The 20,588-nt window shown below is 45.6% G+C and overlaps 1 protein-coding gene across 2 annotated transcripts in view; it reads left to right on the forward strand.

Moving 5' to 3' along the window:
- UNC5D (unc-5 netrin receptor D) overlaps window positions 1-20,588 on the forward strand; it is a 703,309-nt gene that overhangs the window by 332,453 nt on the left and 350,268 nt on the right. The window lies entirely within an intron of this gene.

Raw genomic sequence — 20,588 nt, forward strand, 5'->3', positions numbered from 1 at the left:
TGGCGACCTGTCCTAAATTTAAGGGAGCTGAACAGTTTTCTAACCTACAGGCACTTCAAGATGGAGGGTATCCGTCTTTTAAGAGACATGTTGCAGGCAAACAGTTGGTTAATTTAATTTAATTTAATTTGCGTGTTTATATAGCGCTAGAATCACTCCCGGGGGAGTATCTCCGCGCTTCGACCGCTGCGAAACCCTTCCTGGCTTCCCTGAGAGATGGTCCCTTAATGGGTATCTCCAGGGTGAGACCAGGCATCCCCGGCGGTCTGGTGGGGCCGTTAGTGAAGATGAGGCAAGCTAATGCCCAGAGTTGCCGAGTGTGATCGCTGATCAGAGTGGGCACCGAGGCGAGAGAATTATCGAGTCCGCTGACCCTGGTCCAGAAACCTGCCGCGTCGGGAATCGAACCCTGGTCCCGGGCCGTCCTCTGCTCTCGGGTCTGCCGCCTCTAACCAGTGAGCCACACTACTTCACTAATGAAATTAGATCTAATGGATGCTTACTTCACAATACCCATGGATGGGGACAGTCAGAAATATCTGCGATTCAGCTATAGGGGTATTCTTTACCAGTTCCTCTGTCTCTTTTTCTGGCTGTCCTCAGCTCCATGGTGTTTCACCAAGATGTTGCAGCCAGTGGTACCCTTCCTTAGACAGAGGTGCGTCTGGCTAATTATTTACCTGGATGAAATTTTGCTAATGTCACAAGACAGGTTCAAACTTCAAGAACATTTGGCATGGACCATCAAGCTTTTGGAAAATCTGGGGTTCATGGTGAATACATAGAAGTCTGTCAAGGTTCCCACTCAGAATCTAGCATTCTTGGGTTTCCAGGTAGATACTATTTTGTCCAATTTGATTCTCCCCCAGAAGAAGGTGACCAAAATAAAAAATTAGGTGAGAGTAGTGTTGATGAAGGAATGGTTTTCCTAAAGGACCTAGCAAGAGTTATTGGGCTGCTGTCATCCTCCATTTAGGCCATCTCTCCTTGCCCCCTACTTTACAGTGGCCTCCAGAGGCGCAAGGCTTGGGGACTGAGGAAAGGCTTATGGTATGGGGACTCTTTTCCCCTATCAGTGGATGCACAAGACGGTCTGGAGAGGTGGTTGAAGAATCTTGAGGCTTGGAATGAAAAGGCTACTTTCAGGAATGTTCCTAACCTAGTCTTTGAATCGGATGGCAGCAATTTGGGCTGCAGAGCTCGCTTGAATGATTTAGAAACTGGTGGAAGATGGTCCAAGGAGGAACAGTTACTTCAGATAAATTGTTTGGAGATGTTAGATGGATTGAATGCCTTGATGAGTTTCAGGGAGTTGTTAGCAAATTTAGTCACACTGATTCGACTAGACAATTTCTCTGCTGTATCTTAAATAAACCAATTGGGCAGTATGAGATCAAAGGCTGTTGTAGACCTGGCAAGATGAATGTGGTATTTTTGTTGGGAATACAAGGTTGTGTTCAGAGCAAAAAAAATTCCCGGGCTTCAGAATGTAGGGGCAGATTGGAATTCCAGAAACCTCAGAACTCCAGTGATTAGGAATTTAATCTAGAATATTTCAATCGGATTCAGGAATTATAGTGCCTGTTGAAAATAGACTTGTTTGCGAGCAGACTAACCTTCCTGGTTCCCAGGTACTTCAGTTCGAGGCTAGATCCGGAGGCAGAGGCAGTAGATACCTTTCTGCAGGATGGACGTAGGCGGAGAGGTAATTATTTTGCCCCCTTCTCCATGAATCAGAGAGTTTTGAGTAAAGTAAGGTTGGAAGCCCACAAAAATATTTTGGTGACTCCCTTTTTGGAGGTCGCAAGTTTGGTTCCTAGGGGTAATGGAACTCGCAGTCGACATACCACTGTTGGTCCCAGTATCCTTGGGTCTTCTGGTAGATTCAAATGGAGAAGAGCGTCCTTTGTTTTGAGAGAGGAAAATTAACCTTCTTGTCTGGAGGATTTCAGGGATACAAGTAGATATTCAGGCCTTTCAGGAGAAGCTAAGGGTCTACTGGAAGAGTCTTTGGCCCTGGGAACAATGAAGATATAGAGGTGTCTGGAAGAAATGTTGTAGTTGGTGCATGGAGAGGGGGTTTGATCCTGTGGAAGTTCCTGTATCTGAAGCAACCAACTATTTAGCGGTCTGGTATAACTCAGGTCTCGCACATGAGACAATTAAGTGTTATAGGTTTGCTATTTCCTCTGGTCATGCTTTGATTAAACTTTTGCGATTAGGATTGATCCTCTAATAAGAAGAGCGATGATGGGTGTGAGATTAAGGCATCCTTCAAAGGCTCATTATGAGTCTCTTTGGCACATCAGCTTTATTTTAAAACTATTTTCATTTTGGCCAGGTAACAATTATCTTTCTCTTAAACAGATATCCCTGAAGCTAACTACCTTGCTTTGTTTGATTTCATTCAGGAGGGTTATGGATGTTAAAGCTTAGAAATCACAAACAGGTTTTATCCTCCAGGAGGGGTACACTTTGACTTTTGGAGAAGAAAACACACTATGTCTGATTCAGTTGTCCACCCTTTTATCAGGAATGTGAAAAGTTATGTGTGGTGACCTGCATGAAAACATTTCAGAGTAAGATTCTGGAATTTAGATTGCAAGGTGAAAAACAATTGTTGTTGTCTTATGTTAAACCCTATAAATCAATATCTACAGCTACTGTAGCCAGGTGGGTGCATATTGTTATGAGTGAAGCAGGTGTAGATCTTTCCAGGTTTGGTGCTCACTCTTCCAGGGGCACAATGGCTAATAAGGTTTTCTAGGCAGGTGGTTCATTACCTGAGATCTTGAAAGCAGCAGATTGGTCAGTTGAAAATACCTTTGCAAACTTCTACTTCAGACCTGTAGAGCAAGTTAGTGTGGTGCTGCATGGCTTTCAACATGAACAATGGTAGCATCCGGTCTTGTAATGAATTGGTGATTCTCCAATTAACATGCTAAGAGAATCTTGATTTCATTAAAGACTACAGAGGCTAACATTATCTCAACCTCCTCACCCTTGAGGAGTGAAAAAAAATGGTAAGTAAAAATAATTAAAATAAGAAAATAAATAATTTTTAAAACAAAATTTAGTGGAGTTATGATAGAATTGTTAATGTATGAATTTTGATAACATTGGTTGGCATTTTAGTTTGCTTGGTTCTATTTAGAGTTTTCCTATTTTCAGACAATTAATTTTAAAGCTTATCAGAAGAAGATGTTATCCTGTTTCATTGCAGCCTAAAAGAGGATGATGAATGCGTGCACTGAATGCTTATAATTTGTGAACATTCAAAATGCTTTGTGATGTGCTGATTTTCTTCAAAGGGCTGCATGTTGGGGCAGCAATAAAGGAATATTGCATAATGTTAGCCTCCGCAGTCTTTAATAAAATCAAGATTCTTTAAGCATATTAATTGGGGAATCGCCATACTTTTAAGCTTTCCACATTGACCTGTGTTAAAGGGCTGTGGCTGGCCGCATTAAGGTAAGCCTGCACATCTCCCGTGGACACTGTCTCTTCAGAGTATAGGGCCCTATAGTAGTCAGTAAAAATACCACATTTCCCGGTATTTTTATTTATGAGTCCACTCCCTCTCCCTACTATGGATGGAGTGACATCTACCAATTTGTGGTGCTGCACATATCAGACCAGCAGAGCCCCTGTTTTATAAGCATGGCCAAAGAACTGCTTCAACAAATAGAGCAGCACTTTTTCCTCCCTCTATGTAATCGCCAGATTGATTTGCTCCTCAAGCGCTGCCATTCAGCACTGGCCTTTCAAGGAGCTAGTTTGCCTGTGTTGGGTCATGGCCTATTTAAGTTTAGCTTCCATAGATGTTTTGCTAGTCAGACCGATGGACCCAGATGTGAAATTTCTACTATGCACTGGCCTCTAAAACTGCCTTGAAGGCATCTTTAATCATGGATTGGGGCATCTCATCAACCTCGTTCTCCTTAAAGTAGTTTTCTATGGATTAACTCAAGGCTTGTCTACAATGTTGGTCTGTTAGGAGGGTCAAGTCAAACCTCCACTTGTGTATCCCCGCCAAGCTCTCCATGAACCCTCCCAGAAATCCCATCCATGGTCTGAGAGTACATTGGAGCCCTGGCCAATGGCAGTAGTTGTGTTGATGAACAATTTGGATCCCCACATTAAATCGATCCTTGAGTAAGATCTGTAAACATGGGAGAAAAAGGGAAAAGCCACTCTCCTCCAGATGCTTTGCCCTCTATAAATCCACTTTGCCTATAGCAGCTATTAGGCGCATCATCTCCCATGGAAATATACCCAGTAAGTATCTATCCTGGACATGACTGTCCAGCAGAGCATCGGGCTCTAGATTAAAATCCTTCTCACAGAGAAGGTCACTCTCTGCTCATATCCTGAACTTATATGCTAGGCTCTGAATGTACTGTGCCTGGCTATGGTTTTGGACATATGCATGTAGAACAGCCAGCTTGAGATCCTGCACCTTCCTCTCTAGGTAGACATAGCACCCCTCCAGGGGGTCTTGCTTAAGCCTCATCACATCGCAGGTAAAATCTCTATGTATACCAATCATCACACATCCCTTCCTATTAGGGGCAGCTGCGAAGTACTGTGTGGGATATAGGCAGTGCCTCATATAATGTGTATCTTCTATTGACAAATGTGTCTCTTGAAGGCATACTACATCTGGGAGCAGAATTCAGATTTCTCTACAGATGTTATTCCTTTTAACCTGGGAGTTCAAGCCCTTCACATTCCATGTTAGTATTTTAACCGTGGGTGTGGTTGTATGAGGTAGCACCCATCTTCTCTGTGTCCTGCGCTCACCAGTACTGCTCTACAACGAGTCTGAGCCAATTTGTCTGGTTCTTGCCTTTCCAACAACAAACCATATTTTGTAGACCCCTCCTGAAATCTCAAAATCCGATAACCGCTATCCATCCCCATTTCCTCCCATAACCCACTTCTCTCTCTCTCCAACTCCCCCAACACCAAGGTTAAAGGCATTCCCCTCACAGTGGTGAACTCTGAAGTGGCCTGCCCCTCTCCCTCTGGGCCCTCCATAACTCCCCAACAAAATGTCCCGGACAATCTGTACATATAAACATGCACCATCCTGTCAAATAGAGCAGGTCTGACTGTCCAGAAGTATCCATTTAGTCTCTTCTCCTCGGGTCATGCAAAGTATTCTAGCAAATTATCTCTCTCCTACAATAGTGATCCACAATGGAAGCCCTTCTTCATGTGGAGGAAGCCAAATGTCTAGAGGGCAAACTAAGACAGGACTCTTTCACCTGGAGTCAGATTTGTCAGTAACTTCCTTGTTGCCTCGCAATGCGTCTCACAGCTGGACCCCCTTGCCTTCCTTCTTGTGGGTCATCCGTCGGCTTAGTCAAGCCATCTCTGATTTGTTCTAATTGTCAGGTCCTCTTTCATGATGGGAGGGACCCTGCCTCCTTCCTTTGATGCAGTGGCATAGCTGGGTGGATCGCCCCAGGCGGCACGAGTTTTGGGGTGGCGTCCGACCCCCCCTCCTCTCCCGCTCTTATCTGCTGCTGTCGCGGCTGCAAGAATTGGCAGCACCAACCCTCCTCTCTCACCCCGCGGCATGCGGCAAATGCAGGGGCCGCCACGGGCAGCCTAAAGCCTAGCTACACCACTGCTTTGATGCCATGTTGACTTGCTGCAATGGGGGGAGTCCTCCCTCCCGCGTGTCTTGGGTAAGAACCTGTCATGATGGGTCCTGGAAAATTGCTATTCACTTCTTCCTGACTGGCTTACAGGACATAAGTTATCAGTGAAGAGTGATCTAAGGCTGCCGCTGCTCCCCACCATCCTCCAGAGGAGGCTGCAAGCGCCAGGCGCCAGGCAGCAACATACGGGCCTGTGGAATGGACAGCGGATCCGTGGCAGTAATGTTACCCTCATGGAGCTCCTCACACAGACTCTGCCCACTTCAAGAACATCTTTAGCACAGTCCTCAGGCGACTTGCCAGGTCAAGGTCACCCATCATGAAACAAGGCCCTCTAGGGCCCTGAAGCTGCAGTCTCCATGCACCCAGATGTCAGGACATCTATCAAAGCATTGCCCACAGAAATCATTAGTATCGCACAGGGCAGTCTCTCCAGGATTCAGAGCGCAGATTGCAAAGAAGGGCATCTCCTGGCCCCATCACAGCTTTCCATATGCCCTCACTCTGGGTTGCAAGCTGCGCAGGGCCTCATGGCAGTCGCAGGTTCTAGAGGGGCCCTGCTCCACTCAGTGCTTCTAGGGTGCACTTCCACATACGCTCACCTGAATCCCCCTGCCTCTTGTGCACACGAAGGACTCCATAAGACGCCAAGACATGCCTCATCCGGGCCGGGAAAGGGCCCCCGGTATGCAGCTCACCATTCCTACATCCACACACTATGGGCTCCGGCCATGCCGTCCTATATTTTATTTTAAAATTCGTTGTATTGCATGCAAACCAAGTTTAGGTGGCGACATGTTTTGTTTTTACGGCGTTTATTCTTTTAATGTGTGGTCCATATGCTTGTTAAGTTTGTGGGTCTGTTTATTGCGGATGGGTAAGAGGGTGAATGCAAAAATGTCAGTGGAGGAATGGGTGTATGAGTGCAAGTAAGAGTCGAAGGGTGGCAGAGTGCATGTTTGATGGCCTACTGAGTGTCTATAGCCATCAGTTACTAAAGAGACTCTTGCAGTTATATGTCAGACCTGTTGGCATTGCGAATGTTTCTGTTCACATTTGGGGGGTAAAATGCTTATTGAACAAAGGGTAATGACAATGTTTGATGGTGTTTTAAGAAACCACAAAGAAAATGCACTGATATGACCTCGTTTCTGTGAATGATGGGTTTTGAATCTGAAACAACAGCTGTCAGTGTAACAAGAATAGCTCAACAGAGTGAGAGTGATAAAGCAAGAAAAAGAAAGAGTGGGTGACATAGAGCAAAAGGAGAAAGTGGACATGTGTGCATTTATTAAGTACAAATTCAATATTTAATTCCAGATTTGTAAAGCACGACTTATCACCCCTAAGGGTATCCAGGCGCTGGGGGCCTTCGGGGAGATTAAGTGAGCTATTGTCGAGAGTCACATGATGCTGAGCTGGGCTGCCGCCAGAGATAGCATTACGAGCCCCGCACTCTGGAGTCAGCCACTCTGGCCGCTGCACCACACCTCTCCCTCTCATATAATACACAAATGAGGAGCACAGTTTATTTTACTCTTTATGGCCAGGAGCAGTGACATTGGGGGTCATTAACCTTGAAAGGCACATAAGGAGTGAATTCTGCAGATCCATCTCAAACTTGCAAGCTATAAATACAGCGAACACTACTCATAACGCCATATAGGGCATTGCATGGTTTATTTGTGTTTACTTACGTTGAATGATTCGATCATCTGTGTATTTTATTGTAGTTTGAATCAAATTTCTTACTTACTTACTGCAGGATTGGGATAACCATGTGAGAGCTTTAGATTAACAAACTGATCTGTTTTAATGATAGAGTCCAAGTCTCCTGCTAATCCACCATCTCTGAATTCAAAGAAATATTGGAGTTGAATGTATGCTGATCGTACTAAGATATCCTAGTTTATTTATTTATTTATTTTTGTGTTTTATAGAGCGCAAACTTGATCCGTTAGGTTATCAGAGAGCTTTACTTGATTAATAGGTTGTACACAAAAGACATAGATGGGGGTGGTAGAAACATTTGGGATAAAGACAGGTACATACATTTTACAAGAACGAGAATTCCAAGAGCCCAAGGGTGGGATGCCTGGAGGTGCTGGGTGGGTAGCATCCAGTAAATCCAAGGTGAAGCAGTCATAGGATATAAAGCAAAGTCGCTGAGGGGAATGCAATGCTGGACTTTAGGCGAGGAATTTACCCATTAGGAAGGTTTTGGCCTCCATTTTAAAATGTGCCAGAGAAGGAATTCTTCTACTAGCAGGAGGGAGGGAGTTCCATATTCTTGGTGCGGCCCCAGAGAAAGCCCGATTGTACGTTTTTTTTCTTTTGCAAGCGCAAAGGCTGGAGCAAGAGGTCTCTGGTGGATCGGGAGTTTCTGGCTCCTCTGGATACCACAGGTTTCGTGGCGAGAAAGGCAGGAGATTTAATGTAAAGAGCCTTGTGATTGATGCAAGCCAGTTTAAGTTGGATCCTGGCCTCAAGAGGGAGATAGTTCAGAGCTTTCAAGTGTAGGAAATGTGGTCAAATTTCTTTGAGCCTGTTAGGAGTCTGGCGGCGGCATTGAGGCATGTTTTTAAGGGGGCCAGAGAGATCTTGGTAGGCCCGAGAGGGTAGAGTATCCATTTTAGAGTCTGGAGATGACTAGTGCCCGGACTGCCATTTTTAGGTAGGGAGTGTCGAGGAAAGGTTTGAGTTTTCTCAGATAGCTCAGGTGAAATCTGGAGCTTTTGGCCATCGAGTTGATGTGGTCCAGCATTTTCAAGCTGCAGTCTAGAGTTATTCCAAGGGATTTGGCAGAGTCCACTATGGTCGGTGGGCAGTTTAAAGCTGTGATCGCCTTAGTCCATTCCTGTATGTCAGGGTTGGTTTTGGGTGGGGAGATTAGAAGAAATTCTGTTATTTTTGCTTTAAGCTTCAGCTGCTTAGAGGTGAGCCATTGGACAGTTAGCTTCAAGACCTCATTCAGGGAAAGAATCTCCTCAAGAGAAGAGATTTTGATGTAGATCTGGGTGTCGTTGGCATACATGTGGTATGAGATATTGGCGGTGGGTAGAACTTCTGCTTGCGGTTCAAGGTAAAGATTAATGAGGGTAGGGGACAGGGTTGATTCTTGGGGGACTCCGACCATGATCGGAGAGAGAGCGGACAAGTTACAGTTGATTAGGAATCTCTGAGAGCGGTTCTGGAGGAAGGACCTAAACCATTCAAGGACAGGGCCATCCTTTCCCAGCCTGAGATTGAGGCGTTCAAAAAGTATTTCGTGGTTGACCGTATCAAAAGCAGAGGATAGATCTAAGAGGCTAAGGAGACAGGTTTTGTCTTGGTCAAGGACTTGGAGGGCATCCTCCTCGATGTGGAGAATGATGGTTTCAGTGCAGTGCCCAGGCCTGAAACCTGATTGAAAGTTGTCTAGCAGGTGGAAGTTGGTGATGTGTTGCCTCAACTGCTGTTGCGCACATTTCCCTAGAACTTTGGCTGGGAGTGGGATATTGGATATAGGTCTAAAGTTGCCTGGGGAAGTAGGGTTCAGCTTATGTTTTTTTAAGATGGGGTGACATGACCGGCATTTAGAGAGTCAGGTATCGACCCCCGAAGAAGGGAGGCATTGATTATTGCAGTCCAACTAGCAATGATAGATTAGGAGGCAGCGGCTAAGCAGTTTGAGGGGAGTGGGTCATTAAAGTGGTTGTTTGGGTTTAAGGAGGATAGAATTTTAGAGACGGAAAGGTCGTCGTAAAATTTGAAGTTGGACCAGTGCGCTTGGTTTTTGGGTGAAATCTGGGGGGGCAGTGCAGCGAGATGAGGCAGTTTCGGGGGGGGGGTGGGAGTAGGAAGCTGATCTAAGTTTATTTCCTAGGGCAGTAATTTTGTCAGAGAAGAAAGAGGAACATTCCTCACATGTTATTAGAGATTTAGGGTTTTCTTTGGAGGTTTTAGCCAGTTTGTTAAATTGGTGTTTGACCATTACGAAGAACTTGCAAGGTCTGTTCATGGCGTTCCCCAGTTCTGATCTGAAGAATTATTTTTTTAATTGAGGATGTTCCTATGATAAGCATTTATGGTCTGTCAGAGACGTTTTAAAAGGGATGCTGAGGGGTGTTGTCTCCAGTTTCTTTCTGTCTGCCGGAGGGTTCTCCTTTCTTTGTTGAGGGATTCGTTGAACCAGGGGTTTCTGTCTTTGATTTGGGTTCTTTTTAGCTTTAGCCAAGCAAGATCATCAAGAATTTTAGAAATAGTAGTGGTATAGTGATTTGTGAGTTTGTTGACCATCATGATATATTGGGGGGAGGTCAATCTCGCACCGCGCAGCCAGTTTTCCGAGATCAAGGTTCTTAGTGTCTTTAACCCAACATTTAGGAATTGCTGGTTGCGGTGCCCTTGTCTTGCGGGTGCCAAGTAAATGGAAGGTAATAGCGTGGTGATCAGACCAGTCGCCTGTGTATATGGCGATAAGCTTGACCGCTGATTCCTTAGCAATTATACAGTCAAGAGTGGCACCTTTTGAGTGTGTTGGAAGTGTGCAGGCTTGGGTAAGGGCTTCTTCGGCGAGGAAGTCTTTGATGGTATTGACCTAAGGGTCCTTGAGGTCATTCCAGTGCAGATTGAAGTCACCAAGGAAAATGTCTTTGGAATTAGAAGAAACCTTGGCTGTGATGATTTCCATGAGGTGGTCAGTGAAGGTGTCCTTCATGCCTGGGGAGTCGTAAAAGATGTGCAGTCAGCACAGTTGAGTGGCGTTGCTGCATATGGAGAGTGCAAGGTATTCACATGAGTTGGTGGGATCTGCCAGAAGTTCAGATACAGGGAGGTTAGAGCAATAGATGCAGGCAATGCCTCCCCCTTTTTTTTGATTGCCTGTCCAGCCTTGTGATATTATAGTTAGGAGGGATTAAGAGGTCTAGGAAGGGAGATGAGGATTCAATGAGCAAAATTTGGTCAGGATTGCTATGTCAGATGTTTTGGCTCAGGATGAGATCAGTGACATTGGCGGCATGCTTTACTGCAGAGCAGCAGTTAATTAGGAGGCCGGACATAGGGTGGTTGGGTGCGCGTCTTGAGTTGGAATGGAAATGGGAACTTGCGCTAGGTTGTTATTAATAACTCCACTGTTGCGGAGAGTAGCTGATCTGTTGGAGTTGATTGCAACTGTATATATAGTGTGTTCGTCACTCAAGTCAAGGGGACTTGGGGTTTTGTGTGCAGATTTGTAGGTGAGGAGGAGGGCTAGAAGTTCCTCCTCTGAGAGGTGGTAGGGCTGCTTGCGAGCGCGGAGTTATCTCAGGGATAGTGGGAACCAATGATAGAGGGGCTTGTGAGAGGGGGGAGTAGAGTTCTGCAGGACCTTGAGGTTCGAGAAGGAGAGTTTGTGAGGTGAAGGATGTTCTTTAGTTCCAGAATGGAGTTATGGATGGTCGGAGTTAGTTTAGATGCTCTGTGGTGCAGAGTTTCAATATTCATACGTGAGGGAAGAGCTTGCAGGAAGGAGGTCAGTGGTTTAGGAACGGTTCTGTTGCTATGCGCTGTTAGCATGGGAGTGGGGCTAGGTCGACCTCTGTCATAAACCCTTGAAGGAGTTATTTGTGAGTGGCTAGGCGCGCTTTGCGGATTGGTCGAGGGATAGTTGGGGCAGGTGTTTGCTATCCTGCAGGTGTCTACCGTATGAGTCACTATGGAGGTGGGGAAGAGCACTGGTTAGCAGAGTAGTGTGGTGGCAAGATCTCCATAAGGGGAGATGAAGGTTGTGTGGGGGTGGAAGGGAAATCCTTAGAAGAGATATTGGTGACATTGCCTGGAGAGCCCTTTAGAGCGGGAACTGGTAAGGGTTGGGTTGGTCTAGTCTGCACCCTTGGAGGGGGTCGGGGGGCAAGGGGGAGTGGTTAGGTCTTTGGTGGGACTAAACGGGGCCTTTTATCCTTACCCTTTGTGCTGCCTTGGACTGAGCGAGTGAGGGGGTCGGTGGCGAAAGTTGGGGTAGGGGGAGCGTGGAAAGATGAGGGTTGTGTACATGTTTTTTGAGGAGGGTGAAGAGGTCAGCAAATTTGTTGAGGTCTTTGGTTGGAGCTTGGATCAGGACAATGCTGTTTTTGTATACGGTGATGGTAAGGTCAGCTCGCAAGTTTTAGGAGGGTGCGACCGTCAGCTTAGTGACATACGGGATGTTACTGGTTTTGTGTACGTTAAGGAGGTTCGAGAGGGTATCGTGCCATAGGGATGTTTTTCTGGAGCAGATGATGAGGTCATTATTGATTGTGCCCTTTTCAGCGCTATAACGTAGGGCAGAGATCAGGGTCGGAGGGTGTCTTTTCAGAATGGAGTGTTTGAAGCTTAGCAGCGGTTTTGGAGAGATTAGGAGGATAAACAATGTTTTCGGAGTTGCCCCCTGTAGAGTTCAGGCAAGGCCCTGCCATACTGGCAAGAGATGGGAAACTTTAGGGCCCAGGGAGAGCTAAGATCATGTGGCCTGACAGTATGCGTGTGAGTAGGGTGTGGCTGGGGAGGACGGCCTCGCTCCAGGTGGCTCAGTTGGTGGTAACAGAGGGAAAATCTCAATGGATCATTGCTCTGACACGCAGGCAAGTCTCTACAACAGGAGGGTAGCCAAGCACAAGGATCGCACCATTTTGGTCCCGGTCTGCCAAAGTACAAAGCCAAAGCCACACTCGAGGTAGGCCTAGGTGAAATGTTTTGAATTTACTTTGCACCAATAACCAAACCCCACTAGGGAATGCAGCCGGCGCAGCCGGGCTCTGGGCCGCCTGGTCTCCGCAGGGACACTCAACATCCGGTGTCTGGGCACATCACGTAATCACATCTCTTAATCACTCCGTGCCTGTTAAAAATGCCGTAGTGAGATCAGCGCTTACTGCTGAGCTTTGTGTGAAGCTTGCAGGTCATAGGTGTGAAGCCAATGAGGTCTACCATGCCTTTCATATTTCAAGGCGTAATATTTTCCGTTTCACTAAGTTAGATAATAGTCCTACTTCTCACAGCACTTTTAGAGGTGAAGTATGAGATTATTACAGATATCCACACCAAGGTGATGTTGGGAGGAGAGGTTTTTAAGATTGGTTTATGGTGAACACAGCGGGTGCCACCACCCTCAAAATGTAGTTAAGATTAGAATACAGTGGAAAGCAGGAGTCTCTTGATGACCCACAATGACATCATAAGAGTCAGCCTGTATACCATCATGAGTTCCTCAGCTGTCTCTTATTTGCTGCTGAGAGACTAGGGATTGGTCAAAGAATTAAATCTGCAGAAAATAAGCCTCCTTTTCAGAGCCCTGTTTGTCCTTCTTGCTGCTACCTTCATGATCCCTGGGACAAGGATGCTTCCGGGCTCACCGAAGCATTGGCCAGGTGTAGCAGCCCCTGCGTCTTGTCACACCTAAGGTATATGTGAATTTCAGTGTTACTTCAACGAAACACCAAAGGACAGAACTGTAATACACCCATGTTGCAATCAGAAAAGAACATCATTTGCATATTCATAAGACACAGAAGGTGGTGGCAGATGACGTTCATGGCTGCCACCTAGAACTGGACCAGACATTTATGAGATCCTGGCGAGGTTCTGCCAGCTTTTGCTAAAGCTGCCATCTTGGCCTAGACTAGTGGATTGGAGAGGATTTTGACAGCGGGTCGAGTAAATAATTGCTTCAAACGAAACACCAACCATTTACTTCTTTAACACAGTGCATACTGGTGTGTGTGTCCAGGTAATTTTCACATAGGCCCTCTTCCTTGAAGTTGTTAATGTGAGATTTTCTGGGTCAAACTGTGCGTCTTTAGAAGTGTATTCAAAATAAGTTTGCAGCCTTTTGTAATTGTTGTTGTTCCCCCACTAAAGGAAAACTGCCATTTAATCATGTTATGCTTCCAGTACAAGAGTTTCCATGAGAGATAGGTTTGAAAAATGATAACAAACACCAAGTACAGTGTGTTTTATTGTATTTTTTGTCTTCGCATTGAAATACTAGCCACACTTTAAGCTTCATCATTGTCAAATCATGTCATTTAAATTAAACCATTAAATTTAGGGTAAGGAGAAATACTTCCCCTGTTGTTCAAAATAACCTTGTTTTACTAGGAATGTTAAAGATATTAGGTATTATCTGGTTGGTGATAATCAAAGGTAAAGTTCAGGGTCGAATTGGGAACATAAACCAGTCCTGGCAATTCCGCTGGACCAGCCCCCGTGGTGGTGGTGCGGGGGAGGAGTGCTAGTGAGAAACACTGCTGCTACTTTTGTTACAGGGGCCGCTATTGCAGCACTGCGGCAACACTGGCCCCCAGTAACAAAAACAGGCCCCACTGTTCCGGCCCACCGGGGAAACGCCCGATGCCTGCTACGGCCAGTCCGGCCCTGGTAGAGGTCAACGAGATGGGGAGGGAGATGAGATGTAGGCTCGTATCCCGAAAAAACAACACATCACATAAAAGAAGAGCTACCTCAGTTCATTGGAAACGGCTGAATGAAATAGTGGTGGATGTGTCAGCCCTGAACAATCTACAGAATAAAAAGCCCTCTGGATCCCCACCCACCCCGAAGCCAAATGTCAATGGATTTGACCCCAGATTAGAGGAGCAGGCAGAACCTATTAGTGGGCAAAACATGACCAAGTAGGCCATATCACATTGTAAGTGCCCCCCGCTAGACTTGATTTAAAATCTTAGTAGATAAAATGTCTTTCAACATATCAGAGCTGTCATTCCAACTTTTAAAAGGGAAGTTGCAGTCTTTTTCCACTACCTGTGTGCAAAATTTTTTTGGGGCCTTTATTTGTGGGAAGTTCAACGTTTTTAATTATGTGCTTATCCTACCACTGCAGGAGAAGGAAATGCTCCATAATTTGATATTTGTCACCTACCCAAGGGTGAGCAGAACTCGTGGAATTTCTCTTTGCGGAATTCTGCGGAGTTGCACAAAAATTCAGCAAGATTCTGCAGAACTATGCCAATGAGCAGAAAATATGCAGCTTGTGCCTCTTGTGCAGCAATTTAATGCCTGTAGCACGAGCTGCGCTGAAAATCAGCGTGAACAGCACCATGCGCTGTGCAAGAGTGCACTGCCATTCGAGTTGATTTTGCCGCTGCTCAAGTAGAAGATCTACTCGAGTGGCAGCAAAATCTTCTTGAATGACAGCCCTCTGACTGCAACCACTCGCAAAAGCCGGAGGCCGCCCATGTTAGAAGATTGCACTAGGGGGCGCCAAATCTTTCTCGCACTCACCAGCTCATGGATGTATGTTGTTACAACGCATACTTTTACAACGCATACCTTTACAACGCATTTTTTACACCGCAACATCCATTACAACGCATTCCATTACAACGCATGCCATTACAACAAATTCTTTGAAACTACCTTTACAACGCATTCCACTACAACGCATACTACATTTACAACGCATACCATTACAACACATACCATTACATTGCATGTATGGTAAGTATTGGATAGTGTAGGGGTAAAAATTACTATTCTCACTCCAGGGGGTGCAACAGTAGGGTAAGTGTTGGATAGTGTAGGTATTCGTTGTAATGATATGCGTTGTAATGACTGCTCTGTAATGACATGCGTTGTAGTGGTATGCGTTGTAGTGACATTCGTTGTAATGGTTGCGTTGTAATGGCATGCGTTGTAATCAGCGACGGCTCGTGGAGGGAGTTACGGTGGGGCAGGAGGGTGGGGAGGGGGAGGGGCAGGGTGGAGGTTGCTAAAAACCGGCATATGGATAATTGCAGGTAAGTAAACAATTTAATTAATAAAACAAATTTCGTAGCTCGCACTGCATTGCATTTTGCGATGCAAGGCGCACTACGAAATTCGTTTTATTAATTAAATTGTTTACTTACCTGCAATTATCCATATGCCGGTTTTTAGCAACCTCCACCCTGCCCCTCCCCCTCCCCACCCTCCTGCCCCACCGTAACTCCCTCCACGAGCCGTCGCTGGTTGTAATGGATGTTGCGTTGCAAAAGTTACGTTGTAAGTGTTGTTTCACCCAGCTCACAGATTTGAAGTCTTGTGGGAGAAAAATTCCGTCATGTGGCGACTGTCAAAACTTGGCCAGAAATCGGTGTTAAAGAGTAACGCAGAGTGGCCGAAATTCTGCTGCCGGAATGCAACATTTCACCCACCCTTACTCCTACCAAGAGAGTATTGCAATACTTTCTAGAACATTGGAAGTTTAAAAATGTTTTATTACAGCAATCAGCATTTTAAAGAATAATGGAAGGACCAAACTGAGGATGCATGTTTTTGTCGACAAACAATCACATCACCCTTGGACTAACACACTTGAAATTGTGATTTGTAAACCCAAAGCTAAGGACAGAGTGCATTTTGGTGACCCTAAATTTGATTCATATTTGTCTTTGATGATTGTACAGAATTGATGAACTACGAATGTATGAATAAGAGCAGGGCTTTAAGTGGGCCGGGTCTCCAGGGGTCTGAGCACCGGCAGTTTTTTAAAAGGGGCCTCAAAACGGGTCTCTATCGGGCTCTGTTTTGAGCCCTGGCACAGACGGTACGTTTTCTTCCGGAATGCAGTGACAGCAGTTTGCTGTCACTGCAGTCTGGAAAAAAGTGCCAGGGCGCAAAACAGCCCGCTAGAGACCCGTTTAGAGATATAAGGCACATCGATGTGCACCTGCTCACACTGCTCACTTCTCACTAGCAGAGAAGTTACGGCATGACGTCATGCCAGGTGAGCGTTGTGGGGGAAGGGAAATCCTTTTAATGAGTCATTTTCTTTCTGGATTTCCCTTCTCTTTCTGAAACGCAAGAGCAGCAACATTGTGGTAGGTTCATCAGGGCTTTAATTGGAAGCGTTTTCAATATTATATGTAACAAGCCATAGTTGCAGCTTATTTATTTTATGCAACTAATAACAATTGACAAAGCCAATAGTCCTTACTTGTTGTAGGTACGATGTTACTTGTTGTATCACATACCTGGATGCAATGGCAGAAACAGCAAAATACAAGTCGGGCAGCACACTATGCTAAACACAGATTTTTAGCATACATGTTTTAAAGCCACGCCCCTAATTACACTGCCACGCCCCTTTGAGAGACCCCCCCAGTTTTTTAATCCCACTTAAAGCCCTGAATAAGAGGCCACAGATGAAATGGCCATGCACAGTGCACTGAGTTGATAATTAAAGGTACGCATTTCAAAGAGGGCAAGGATAGAATGTTTAGAATAGAGAAGTCTCCACGAGCCACTAGAAGCGATTTTTCAAGAAGTGGCCAAGTATTGAAAGTCCTCTCCACTGGAGGACTTCGCTTGTTTCAATGGAATTTTTCATCCATTTATTTTTAGTCCGTGGTACTCCTTTTATCAACAACATTTATCATGAAAGGACTGTCCCAGGATGCCGGTATTCACTCTGCAGCGGGCACGTCCTGCCATAGCGCCACGTTACTGCCCTTAAGTCAGGGGCGTAACACAGGCCCACCGCATCCCACGCTGTGCGGGGGCCCGAAGCTCCAGGGGGCCCCCTCGGCACTGCACTCTGTTCGGAGAGCTCCTAATTGAGCCCGGAGGGGGCCCCTTTACATACCTTGCACGGAGGCCCCCTCAATTTTCGTTACGCCCGTGCGTTAAGCACAGGCCTCCAATATACAAATTGCCACTGCCCGTAGCTGCATCTTTGATGACGCAAGGCGCTGTGTTCAATGCGGCGCTATTTGCACAGATGGAGCAGGAATCTCTGCAGTGGCCCCCGCCTCGCTCTGCCGCCGCACTTTAACAGCCCCTCCCCTATGAGGTGTGCGGCCCGGGAATACGGTTGCAGAAAGTCAACCTACTTTGGAGATGTAATTGCTTCTAAGCTAATAACAATGGAGGCAATTATAGCTTCATGCATTCATGTTTGAATATGGGCCTTTGCAATTATGATTTTCAAGCCACGGGCAATTGTAACGGAAATTCATGTAATCTCCGCAAAGCCATTTACCACAGCTGCCGCCCGGTAACGCGGTGCCTTCGGGCGGCCGTGTACTGTATATGCGCAGCTAATGTGGAGAATTCTCTGAAAGAGCGCGAGGGGATGGATGGCACGCGCCAAGGTCAGGTCCCTGTGCTTCTTGCATTGTCGAGTATAATGCCACATAACATTCCCTGAATTATCAAGGGAAACTGCTCCCAGATCTTGTCCGGTTTTGTGAGAAATGTGTTGGCTCTTCAGGGGTAGATGAGCTCACAGGGCACATTGAAAAAAGGCTTGCCCCACAGGCCACTCGAAAATCCGAACAACGGTAGCTCCAGCCAGTGACAGAGGTGCATACCTGCCAACTCATCAAGAAAAACATGGAAAGGGGAGTTCCCAATCTTTAAAGGGACCCAGGGGTTCCAGCTGTAAATAAGGGACGCCCACAGAACTGCTCAAGATTCTCAAAATGTAAATCATGTATTGACACTCATAGAAAAATCACACATTGTACTTAATTCAATATAACAAACATTGTTTACTAAATAGGGATCAAAAAAGAAAAGGTATAACATCAGCCCAAGGGACACAGAGAACATTACAAATTGGCACACAGATCACACACTCATTCTATCAAAGACTGACTCATTCCCAAACCATAAACATTCATACTCCACTCATTCAACAACCACATATCATCAAACAAACACTGAAAAGAGCCGACGCGCGTTTCGGAACAGTGCCAATATGGGGAATTCCTTCATCAGGGCGCATGACATAAGAAACACAGGTTTTTTTAGGTCTTAGTGGAGATCCTATAACAGCATGATGGAGGACAGGTCCTAGAAGGTACATGAGGGCAAAAGGAGCGTCCTGCCAACTCACACTGTGCCACAGTATGACACACTATACCCGCTCCCATCACATGGTTTCTGGTGAAGAGCTGATATCACATCATGGCTGGGAAAGCGAGCTGAAAACCACTGCGAATAGTGGTTTTCCAGCTCGTTTTCCGTGGCTTTGAACTACTGACGTCCATTAAGGTGTGTGAAAACGCCCCAGGATATTTTTTTGGGTGGGGAGAGAAGGGGTGTGGGTTCAAAAGTGCCTCGTAGGTAGTTCTCATCACTAGGCCACGCCCCAACCCCCAACCCCCGCATGGTGAGATTGATTTTGAAGTTGCCAGGTATATAGGTGTGGTGCAAAGATGACCACTAGAGCAAAGTACAAAGCCTGCCCCCGATGGCATCCACACACATATATTCACCAGTGAACTAGTAGCTACCGAATTTTATGATTAGCACAAAAGGCCTAGGGTGATATATAATCCTCAACCTCTATAGAAATGGTGCTGCTTGCCACTTGTGGGCAGAGGCTGCAGATAAATATTGCTAAGGGGACAGAATAATTTATTTGTGCCTGCTCTTGCAGTGAGCTCTGGAGTGGACAGTCGGGCTGGCTGGAATGTACAGATGTGCCACTTCCACAGGGCCAGTGTGTGAGTTGGTGTTTTCAGCCCTGGGACAGTAAAAAAAAACGACTCAGACACTGGTTCCTTCAAGCTGACCCACCTACCTGACAGTGTCAGACTGACTGAATGCGCGAAAAGCCAGTCAAAAACAGCTTGCATTGGGTGTATTATTTGCATGAAGGAGTTGTTCCAATGCAGGAAATGAAGGGCGTCGACTCTGAGCGCATCTAGAATCTTGCCCGACCCCAGTGAAATATGTTCATTTTGTTCCAGTGTAATTTTCTGACACTGGGGCACATTCAGTAGCACCCTCACATGGCCTGCTTATTGTTATAGTGTGTGGCGCTGCGGCCAGGGCGACTGACTCCGGAATCTGGGGATCACGGTTCAATCCCTGGCTCCGGCAGCAGATTAGCCCAGCACCATGTGACTCTGGGCAATAGCTTGCTTAATCTTCCCGACGGCCCCCAGCACCTAGAGACCCTTACGGGTGATTGTGCGCTTTACAAATGTGGATTATTTATTTAATATAAGCAGCAACCTGTAGGGGATGAGGAGGAGAGGGTGGTGGAGATTCTTGATTTCACTCCCCCCTGAGACCAATGCAAAGGTCTCAATTAAAGGGCCATCAGCCCTCCTTCTGCTGACACTGTACCCTGACTGGAAGCTATCTGGAGCCCAACACTTGAATTACAATGCAATGGTAGGAAACAACTGCACTCAGCTTAACACTTCACAAGTGTTTATGAGACAATATGAGTTAGAGGCAGGTTAATGACTTTCTCCAACCACTGAATCTAAGAGATATGCATGCACTGTAAGACTGACAGATATATCTGCTTGTAGGAGTAAATACACTAATAATCACTTCAAGTTTTTTTTTAATAGAACTACATATCTGGATGTAGGTTGTCAGAGCACTTTACAACCTACGCACATATTATAAAGATACATTTAACCGCAGACGTGTGTAAGTCAATGTACAGGAAATGTTGCATAAGACAACAACAGCTACAAGGTGTATGAGTCACATCTCATCCATACTGGCATCAAATGTTAAAAGTGATTGGTCTGGAGAAACACAAAGACAAGATCTATATTATAACAGCAGTTGGGTTTGTCTGTACTATTCATCCTTCATTAAACCCAGTTTTTAACAACATTAGAATAATGAAACATTCAGGAAGAAAACAAGGTTCTTAGTCTCTGCTAGGCAGTCGGCATGCAGCTGCTTTGTACCAGTTTATTCATACCTCACTGTGCTATATTAGAATGATTGTAGCCTATCAATTGCAAGCAGTAAGAGAATCTCTGTGACAAAAGCAGTATCCCGCTGAGCTATCTTCATAAAATATAAATCTGTGATCCGCCTGTTACACATTGTGATTTGCACCAGGCACATTAACCTTCTAAGTTACGAAGAGTCAAAACTATGACTCAACAAAATAGAGATAACTGCAACATATGCATTACCACTAAACTTATCATAACATTATTA

The sequence above is a fragment of the Lissotriton vulgaris genome, chromosome 11 (assembly GCF_964263255.1).
Source record: "Lissotriton vulgaris chromosome 11, aLisVul1.2, whole genome shotgun sequence".
NCBI classification, from domain to species: domain Eukaryota; kingdom Metazoa; phylum Chordata; class Amphibia; order Caudata; family Salamandridae; genus Lissotriton; species Lissotriton vulgaris.